This window comes from Lathyrus oleraceus, chromosome 4 (genome assembly GCF_024323335.1).
Source record: "Lathyrus oleraceus cultivar Zhongwan6 chromosome 4, CAAS_Psat_ZW6_1.0, whole genome shotgun sequence".
Taxonomy (NCBI): Eukaryota; Viridiplantae; Streptophyta; class Magnoliopsida; order Fabales; family Fabaceae; genus Lathyrus; species Lathyrus oleraceus.
This window is the reverse complement of record NC_066582.1, coordinates 139871244-139881841: the sequence shown is the minus strand read 5'-3', so window position 1 is coordinate 139881841 and position 10598 is coordinate 139871244. Positions and strand designations below refer to the sequence as shown.

Below are 10598 nucleotides of genomic sequence, written 5' to 3'. Positions count from 1 at the left end.
AATTCGTCGTAAGACTCAGAGATATCGTTCAAGTCGTTGATTCGTAAGTAGTACGGTTCGCCTTGCGAGCGAGTGTGTGGCATACAAATCAACGAAAGACAAGGGAAAAATAAAAATTGCCTTAGTCTCTACAGCGTAACAGAAGAGTTACAATATCGAGTAAATAAAAGTCCCCGGCAACGGCGCCAAAAACTTGATCGCGACTTTATGAGTCTATTGGGGTATTAACTGCAAGTGCACAGTCTAATCGCGTAGTTTTAAAAGATATCGATCCCACAGGGACTTAATGAATCGATATACCGTTTTTCTAAGGTTACTTCGTAAAGCTAAGGCGGATGATACTTTGATGATTAGGGGGAAAAGTAAAACTAAAATTGGATCTAGATTAAATATCAAATAACACGGATATCGGTATGTAGTTCGTCGAAATTAGGGAATCCAATATTCGTTGGTTTCTTAGTTTTAAAATAAGTCTTTTCAGTAGACACTATTAATTAAAAGTCTTTTCCTCAAACTCTCGCTCTGTTGAATCAGACTATGACTTTATATTAACGTACGCTCTCACTATTTAGTTAAATTTAAAATCACTTTTTAAAAACAATAGAATCTATAGAAACTCTTTTTAAGAAAATACTAACCGTTTAAACGCCCTCGTCTCAAACTCTCGCTCTGTTGACTTAGACTATATGATTAAACTTAAATGCTTAACTCTCGTCCTCACATTTAACCTTTAAAAATAATTTTTGAAAATGGTTAGAATTTAATTAACTTTAAAAATTTCTTTCGCCCTGATTTAAAGTTAATGTTCAATTTACACTGTCCAGTTAAAAGCTCAAACCGTCGTTCTATTGATTTTAACTTCTTTATGTCTTTTACTCTCGTACAAAAACTTTGGTATTAACTCTGTAAATTGAGACCGGAAAAAGAGTGACTATATTTTGAAATAAATTTAAACCAACTCAGTTTTGATTCCTTTATTCCGCTTACTTTACATACCAATATCTAAATTAATTAGCCGGACATGACAAACACGCATAAACAATAATCATGCATAAATACAGCCATATCAAACAGACGATATAAATAAACAGCAGCACAGAGCATATGTAATTAAAACAATAACTCAATTAATTAATGAACCTGGTAAATTACTAGAAATCTTGGTTTTGTTCCTAGCTTCGATGCTCGAACACTCCACCACAAGTCGGTTGGATTTGTTCTTCACAATTCTTGATCAGACAGATAAATAAAAACAAGGAAATAAAATAGTATGATCTAACGTAAGGTTAGATCCAGTAAAAATTACACAATAGTTTCCGGTGTAGAAACTATTGTGAGAAAATAAATCGAATGCTTAGTAAATTAAGCTAGCAAAGAAAAGAAAATAAAATGCTAAGAAAATAGAATGCTGAAGAAAATATATTGCTGGAAAAATATTGCACGGCGTAAAGCTGTCAATTGGATCCTTTGAGGTCTATTTATATTCCTCCATAAAGTAACCGTTTATCAAAAGCATCTTCCGTAGGGTTTTTCAAGCGCCAACGAGTCCAAGAGGAAAAATAGGAGAGAACTGCCTTCTGTTACGCACGTCAATGCCAAAAAGTAGGAGTGAGGTGTGTGACGCCCGTCATACCATGTGTTACGGTCGTAACACTAAGTAGAGGGGCGTGACGCTCGTCACATGAGTGTGGCGGTCGTCACAGCCATTTTCCTTGTAGTTGGTGTGGGCTGGGCTTTAGTGAGATGCTTTCCTACAAAATCCTCTTTTTGCACCCCTTTTCTTTCCTTTTCACACATACTTCAAATAATGACACCTGAAATAAATAATAATAGAATACCAAGTAATATCGAATAATATAAAATAAATCGAATCAAATAATAATATAATTTAATTAAATCAAGTTCAAAATTGTGATATTATTTCATGTTATCAGTAACAAACGATGTTTCAAATTACTACTGCCATTTCTATGTGAATCAGCAACATATGATACATCACACCAATTTCAGTAAGATCTTGATCCTATTTTTGTAAAATGTTTCCAAGTCCAAGACCTAGGTTTAATAGGTCTCTTGTTATCTGGATCTCCAACTACAACATTTGGATCATTAGATGTGACCAATGTTGAAGATTTTCCAACTTTTCTTTTCATATTAGCATTTTCTTCATCATTGTTCACTTCATTACTTTGCACCAATATAGGCGGGGGTTCAACTGTTTCACCCTGCAAAATAGGAAGTATAGAATAATCATGTCATTAGTCAAGAACCATAACCATTATAGAGTATTATTCAATATTTAATAAGGTAAAATAAATTGATTAAAAATAACATGTGATGCCTGCACGAGGTTGCTATTAAGGTCATATTGAGTAGATGGATCAAAAGGATCATACGATTTTACTTGGATCATTCCTTTAAAATAGACAATAGACAATTTATCAAAATGAAAAAACTAAAAACTAAAACCTAAAATCAAACACAGAAAAACTATAAATTATAACATAGTAAAGATAAAACTTAACGAACAGACAAAGAGTTCTCGACTTCTGTCGTGGGAGTGAGAGAAGATATTTTTAGGAAGACCTCCATGGTTTGAGGGAGACGAAACAAAAGAGAGAACTGAGTGAGATGATAATGGTTTGAAGAAGGTGGCAGTGATTTGAGGGAGACGAAACAGGATAGAGAACTGAGGCATTTTGTCTTTTGCGTGTACAAGAATAAAATATGATTAATTCTAATTTAGTACGCTTAAATAGACAAATAAATAGTTGAGTTTTATAAAGTATACATCGGTTTGGTTTAGATTGGTTCGGTTTTCATGCAGTTAACTGTAAATAGAATCAAACTGATTGGTTATGCTATAAGGTGGTCCAAACACATCCAAAAAAGTTTAGTTTTTTTCGGTGTTTGGTTTTTTTTCTTCATTTTTTTGAATTGAATCTGAACACCCCTATTGGTGAGATTCACTTCCTATTTATACTTTTGAAAGTTTTTTGAAAAATAGATTGGCATGTCCAACTATCAATTTTGCTTGTTTTTTTTATGAGTTAGATTTTACATCCCCTCATCCTTTTTGTTTTTCCTTTTTATTCAATAATTAATTTTATTAAAAAAATTGATAAAACATTTATCTATATTTTTTAATGGTGTGACTTCAATTTTCTCTTTCGTGGATAACATGTAAATAACTTTATAAGCATTCCTATAATTCGACTCACCTAAAAATATATATTTAAAGTTATGTTTGCATAATAACTCAATTAAAGTTTTTATCATAAATTATTATATAAACATTTATCTATGACTTTTCATAAGTTATTTCTACAACAAATGATAAAATAATATTAAATTATTTTTGTATATGTTTGTAAATTATTTTCTTAAGATATCTTTAAAAAATTGTAAAAATAAGTTTAAAAAACTTATAAAAAATATTACAAGTTATTTTTATAAGGTCTCTCAAACAATCTCCTAAATTTTATATTAGTAAATAAGTTAGAATAAATTAATCCAAAAAAACCCTATATGTAATATGCATCATGCATATTTAGCATATCCTAATCATATAAACATAATTCTTTAACAAGATTGAATTCTCATGAAGAAAATTGTTACAAAAGTTATGATTGCACCGGGTATTGTTATCATTAAGTCTCTAACTATTAATTTTTTTTATGTATGTATGTAAAGAAAATTGTTTTGATGATGACAACATCTAATGGTGACAAACTTGAAGTCAAAGAATGACTGAAGTTAACTTAAGCGGCCAAAGATGCACAAGATGGTTGATCAATCTATTCCTCTGAATCAAACAAAAGAATTAGGATTTATGATTTCTATTGATATCCTCTGATGATGGTGTTTGACTTGTAGATATATCAAGCCTCATCATCAAGAAGATCCAAGTGAAGTGCTTATATGATTGGTATATTCGACAAAAGGACTTGAAGCTTCAAAGTGTGAATGAGAGAAAGTGTGAAAGCTCGCCTAATCATGTCTAGTTGAGTGATATGTGTTTTATAAATAAACAAGGGAGTTTTTGGAAGTATTATGGATAAATTACAAACATTAAAAACTATTTTTAAAGCATCTCTTTCTCAAATAAAGTCGGCTAAAATGTTTTTGAAGCCTAACCAAATGAATTGGGAATTGTTAAGTTGATTAGCATAAGTTTTTAAATTATCTAATCGATTAGAACAAACTCCTAATCGATTAGCTGAGGGTGAATCAAGTTTATAATCTATTATGATAGTGTCTAAATAATTGATAACGACTCTATATCAAAATCTACTAATTTGGACAGCAATAATTGATTTTTGCATATTCCCAATCAATTAGGTCATTAATTTTGCCAACAGATTGTTTCCTTAAATGAACCCTCCCTTGACCTGTAAATAGTGGATGTTCCCTTTATTTCAAACACACAAGAAAATGTGAGATATATCACATTAGTCTTTCTCAATCTCTCTCTAAATTATTTTATTTCTCTCACATATTTTTAGACATATCGCTATGAGAAACAATCTTGAGTTTAGTGATGAGGAAGTTGTTTTAGGAAAGAACATTATTGTAAATTTATCAAGAATTATTTTTCCTCTTGAGTATATTATCTTTCATTAGGAATTAGGTTTGGAGCCAAACCTATATAAAATATCTTTGAGGGAAAAATATTCATAATGGTTTGAGATCATCCCCGTATAAAATCTCAGTTGGTTCTTGAGCTCAACCGTGTACAAAATCTTAACAGGTTTGAGATCAGTCCGGTGTAAAATCTCGGTTCGATTCATGGTTAGCCTGCGTAAAACCTCGACTCAGTTGGAGGATAGCCAACTCAAAACTCCAACTCAGTTTGAGATTAACCGGTGTAAAATATATGTTTGTCTTTGAGACTAACCACTCAAAGATCCATTTATTGTTTGGTGTGAAGACTAACTGCTTCATTCCTTAATTCTTTTTTTGGTTGGAAGTTAACCTGAAACTTCATTTTTCTTGAGTAAGGGGATTTGTGGGCTTAACCTTCTAAAAAATCTCAAGCTTTATTGGATACTCTCAAGATCAAATCTTGGAGATCTGAGTGGATCACTTCATTAAGACCGAACATTTATAAATATCTGGTGTTATCTCTCTTCCCTTAAATTTTTTACTTTCCTCTTATTTTCTTTATTTTTTACTGCATATTCAAACGTTTTATTAAAATATTTTCATACTCTGATTTAGAAAATAATTTTGTTTTAAACTATCATTTGTCAAACCTCCACAATTCATCCCCCCCCCTCCTAGTGTATGGAGTCACATGTTCAACAAATGGCATCAGAGCCTAACTCTTATTTAAAAACTAATCGCCTTAAGTGGATGATGACTTCCAACACTGGTTTTGAAAAGAGAACTTTCCTAAACACACCTCAAACGTTTAATGATGATGGGTTTGAACTATGAAAGCTATATTTAAAATTTTAATTCAAAGTCTTGATTTTAAATTGTGAAAAATTGTAATCATGGTCTGTTTATCCATAATCATCATGTTAATGGAGAATTATTAGATAAACCAAATTTCCTTTAGACCGTAGTTTATGTTTTTTAGATAAAATCTAAGAAAGAATAAATCATTGAGAGTTGAATGAATTAATTCAACTGCTAAAGGATAAAGGCATGAGCTCAAGTCTAGAAGAATTCCTAACAACTTCATCAACAAATTCTTGTGAAGATAAATCAACTCCAGAATTCAACATCAAATGAAGGAATTTCATCTATAAGAGAACATGAAGAAGAAACATCGTCTAGTGGAATCTTCAAGAGAATAAAGGAGAAGAAAATTTATATCAACAACATACTCAGAGATTCAACATCAAAGAGAAAACTCAAAGAATCAACCTTTGGTAGAGCCTTAGAAGAATCTTCGTCCAACAAAGAAGATGAAGTTTTTTTGAAAGCATCTCAAGAAGAAGATGACCATGAGGTAAAAAAGTTATCATACAAGAAATTATTCAAATTAAGTGCTAAGTCCATAAAAGAAAATTATAGTATTAATAAGCGTAACTTAGACCTTAAAGATTATCTTGAGTTTCTAGAAAATAGTAATGCGACACTTAAGCACAAAATAACTAATATTAGAAACCCAGCTGGAACATGTAAAACTCATGCCTCGATGGATAAGGAATTAAAATACTTGCATAAAACCCTGATTAAATTTACTAAGGGAAAAGAAAATCTTGACTTGATTCTATCAAGTCAAAGGCCTTCCTTAAATAAAACTAGATTAGGGTTTAAGTATGACAAAATGCATAATAAAGAATCTAATAGGAAGAAAGAAAATTCACCTATATATAAATGTTCTTTTTGTGATAAACTTGAACACTTAGAGCCATTTTTTTTTCATAAATTGAGAAGGTCTAAAGGTATTAACTCTAGACCTCTCAGAACTACTAACACACCAAGACCCAAGAAAATTTGGGTACCAAAGGTGAAAACCTAGTATCTTTTGTAAGAATGTTTTGCAACTTTAGTGAAATATTACTGCATATTAAATGATGTTTTGCAAATAAAAGTATATGCCTTAGAGTATATAGCAATACCTATTTTGAATTAAGGTATGTGTTCGTTGAAGATCAGCTAACCTCTTTGTAGGTTGAGAAGATAAGTCTGTAATGAATATATATATCTTGTGTTTAACCAACCCTTGTATTCAAAGATCTATAGAGAAGGACATACGACATTATATTGTCGTTCTCTTGAAAGGGGAAGTTTTTATCAAGGTTACTTGGTAATCAAGGTAGTACATTGTTTCAAGGTTGAATAATCAGAAAACTCTTATTAACCCTTTAAATATCTGCTTTTATTAATTTTGCTTGTCACTTTAAAATATTTCTAATAATAAAATAGATGGGTTTTTAGCCTTTTTAAAGGCGTGCAAACATAATGAACAAGGCTGTAAAAAACAAAAGTGCCAAGGAAAAATTCAACCCAAGGCCCAAAAAGCAACAAGAATGCTAAAGAGAAAATGATAATCGATTAGGGCCATAAGTTGATCAATTAAATGACCTATGCGCTTCAAATTTTTAAGAAAATCATATTTAATCTTCACCTCCAAGTCAATCAAATATGTGCATTAATGGAAAACACGCGTGATCTTTTCCCTTTTCTTGAATCTCATATTTTCTTATTTCTTCTTCTTGTGTGTGAGCACACCACTTTAGTATTCCATCATCATCATGGAACCCAGAAGGCTGAGATTTCTCTCTCCAACATCTCTTATCACTGAAGATTTCTCATCACAACAATAAGAAGGAAGGTTCTTTCAAGATTTTGCAAGCAAGACCATCTTGGGAATTCACACTTTGGATTTTAGGATCTTTCAAGAATGTTATTTCTTAGAGATCTTTGACGATATGAAATTAAGAGAATTCATCTGTAGTCCTCCTAGAAAAGTGTACCCATCCTTAAAAAAATGTTTTTTTTTTAAATCTCAACTTCACCGATGGAATAGTTTATTCTAAAGTAAGAAAGCATAAGATATACCTATCTTCAGAAGAGTTTACAAACATTTATGGATTTTCCTCATGAGGGAGCTCTCTTCAATCCAATGTGAGATTTTATATCGGACCAATCTCTAACCGAAACTTTTGAACCGAACGAGTGACTTAGTAACTAAATCCCAAACCAAAGCTTTTAAAGGATTTAACTTCAAATCCAAATAAACAACCCCTAATTGGATAAAATATTCAACTAAGGTAAAAATGTTTCTTGATGAATTTACAATACTAACCTTCCAGAGTTACAAAAAATGTCTCATTTACAAAAGACCTTTCTCGAAAGTACTTCAACAAAATTTCTAAGTGAGACAGAGTGAGAAAATATTTTTAGAAAGAGTGAGAAGCGAGATATGAGAGCTCACGATTCTGGATGCGAAAATATGAAGGAATGATCCTCTATTTATAGGCTAGATGGTGGCATGAAAAATAAAATTTTCTTGGGCCAAAATTAATGTGTAAATCGATTGGCATCTTGCTTCAATCGATTGGTGCACCTCAAAATAATTGTTTATGTTGTTTACAAAGGAAGAAAAAGATATATAGTCGTTTTCGTTCATTAAGACACTATCCTAAATGATTAATGATAATTTTTACATTGACCCAATCAATTTGGTATAGGTGTTAACCAATTGGACAATACAAATTTTATCCAAAATCGTTTTGACAGTTCTTGATTCAACTAACACTACTTCAAAACATTTTCAGGAATATTTTTTTTAAGAAAAATAGGTTTGAAAACATTTTTTTAGTGTGTGTGCTGTGTGTGCGTGTGTGTGTGTGTGATTTAACCATATAACTTTACAAAAATGCCTTTTTACCTTTACAATATTGTTCACTCAAATGCGATAGAAAGAACTTTCACACACTTCAAGACTTGTCAGGTACTTCAATACTATAGACACTTGGTTCAATTTTACTTGGAGATGAGACTTGAGTTATATTTCATTAGGTTCAATCATCAGAGGATATTAGCAGTGATCACCAAACTCATCAAACCTTGCTTAGACTTCTTGCATATTTAACCACTTTATACTTGACTTTAGTTGTCATCATCAAAAGTATATTCAATATTAAAACTTCCTTGACCTATAAAACATGGTTCCATATTATATAAGGCAGATGGTTAAAACCTCATCCATCTAACCCGTCGTGTAATATGGGGAAACGTCTTATCAGATCTAACGGTGGGCGATATACCACTAGTTAGGACCAAGTATCTGATCTTTTGTTGAGGCCCTTCATGTTCCTCTGTCTCTTGAGGTGGTAGTCTAGGTTGTGCCTTATTTCTTGGGCCTTTGACAGACCCAAAATAGTAATTAGTGATATTCATGTGATACCTACCTACATGTATGTCCTATAAATATGATTTATGTTGCAATATAAAAGATACATTTTGAAGAGAATAATATCATAGTCTTTTCTTCTATTTATCCTCGTCATCTCTATTTTTTTATATATCATGATGTTGTTTTGGTTAATTTTATAACACTTATTACAACAAAACTCTACCGTGTGAGTGATTTTATAATCAACTTGCATAATTTGTTTTCTTCTATTTCGGGTCAATTTATAATCATCTCATAGATTAAATTTTAACATGCAAATATTAAATGTATATTTTTATTTAAAATTTGTATTGAAACTTTTATTTAGCTAACATCATTATATTTAAAATTTTCCTATTCTTCTATATGAATTCATATTCAAGCATTTCCTTTGAATTTTGTGACTCATGATATTTTAATTTTAATTTGAAATTATTTCTGATATATATTTTCATAATAGCTTAAAATTTAATAGGCTTAAGAAATTTCTCTTTATGTTTAAAAAAAAATCTTTCAATTTTAGTATCTTTTATAATTTTCAATTAAAAAGTAATGATGAAATATATTTTGAATGAGATTTGATGATGAAAAATTATTTATTTTAATTAGTTAATTTCATGAACAAGTTAAAATTGAAGTTTTAACACAATCTTTTAATTTTATTGACATCCATTTCATATGGTTAAATTGTATGTCCAGTTAACTAAAATATATTCTATTCTTTTAGTTTAAAAATAAGATTAAGAAATAAAATTGATGGATTTTTTGAACGAGTGAAAAGAAACTCAATTGTAAGTCAAGTTAAAAATTTAAATTTGTTTCGATCGACGTTATATCTAAGTTTTTTGATTTGAAAGAGACCGATTCGCCATTTCTTTTAATGTCAATGAAAATTTATTACAGTTCAGTTGAACTTTAAATTATTTCCACTTTTTTGAAATGTTAGAACACAAGCTCCTTCATGATTATTTTCATGGATGAATAAAGCAAACGTCTTCAGAAAATTGCTAGGTTTCAGAATTGTAGTTCTAACCAAAGAATTACGTTTAAATTTGGAGTATAAAAGTATAGTGTCAAAGTAAAAAACCCGGAAATGTCAACCAACAGCCCGTCTAGCTCAGTTGGTAGAGCGCAAGGCTCTTAACCTTGTGGTCGTGGGTTCGAGCCCCACGGTGGGCGTTAGTTTTCTATTTTATCCAATTCAATTAAATTTTTTGATAAAGCCTCTGAACTAGGCCCATTAACATATGGATCGTTTTAGCCCAGGCCCAACTTTCATTTTGGGCTTTCTGATTTACCAACGATACGTTTTATTAAGTTTCATACCCCTCTCATTTATGCATTAAATTCAACAATTTTAATTACCCATTGGTACTAAGTATAAAACACACAGCAGAATGATGGGACCAACATTCACGTGGTTATGTGCCCAGCTGTTTTTAATCTCATAGCATTTTCTTCATCTTTAAAGGTTTATTTATTATCAAAGATTTGTTGGCCCATTTTTGCTTTTTTCTTCATCTACTTTTTTATAAAGTCACTCATTCAAAATATGCTTTCTTAAATTTTCACTTTTTTTTGCCTTCTTTTTCAAAGCATAATATCATTACAAATATCAGCTTCTCAATGATTATATACATTAGTTTTTTACATGTATAAAATAAAAACAAAAGCATCAATAAAAGAAACAATAATTGATAGTAACTATTTCCAAATAAATTGAGCACGGTGCGTTTCAATT

At 30.7% G+C, this 10598-nt stretch overlaps 1 non-coding gene across 1 annotated transcript; it reads left to right on the top strand.

Moving 5' to 3' along the window:
* The first annotated feature begins 9963 nt into the window (after positions 1–9963).
* TRNAK-CUU (transfer RNA lysine (anticodon CUU)) lies at positions 9964–10036 on the top strand. The gene has a single exon. It is a non-coding gene; the product is annotated as a tRNA-Lys (tRNA).
* Positions 10037–10598: the final 562 nt, after the last annotated feature.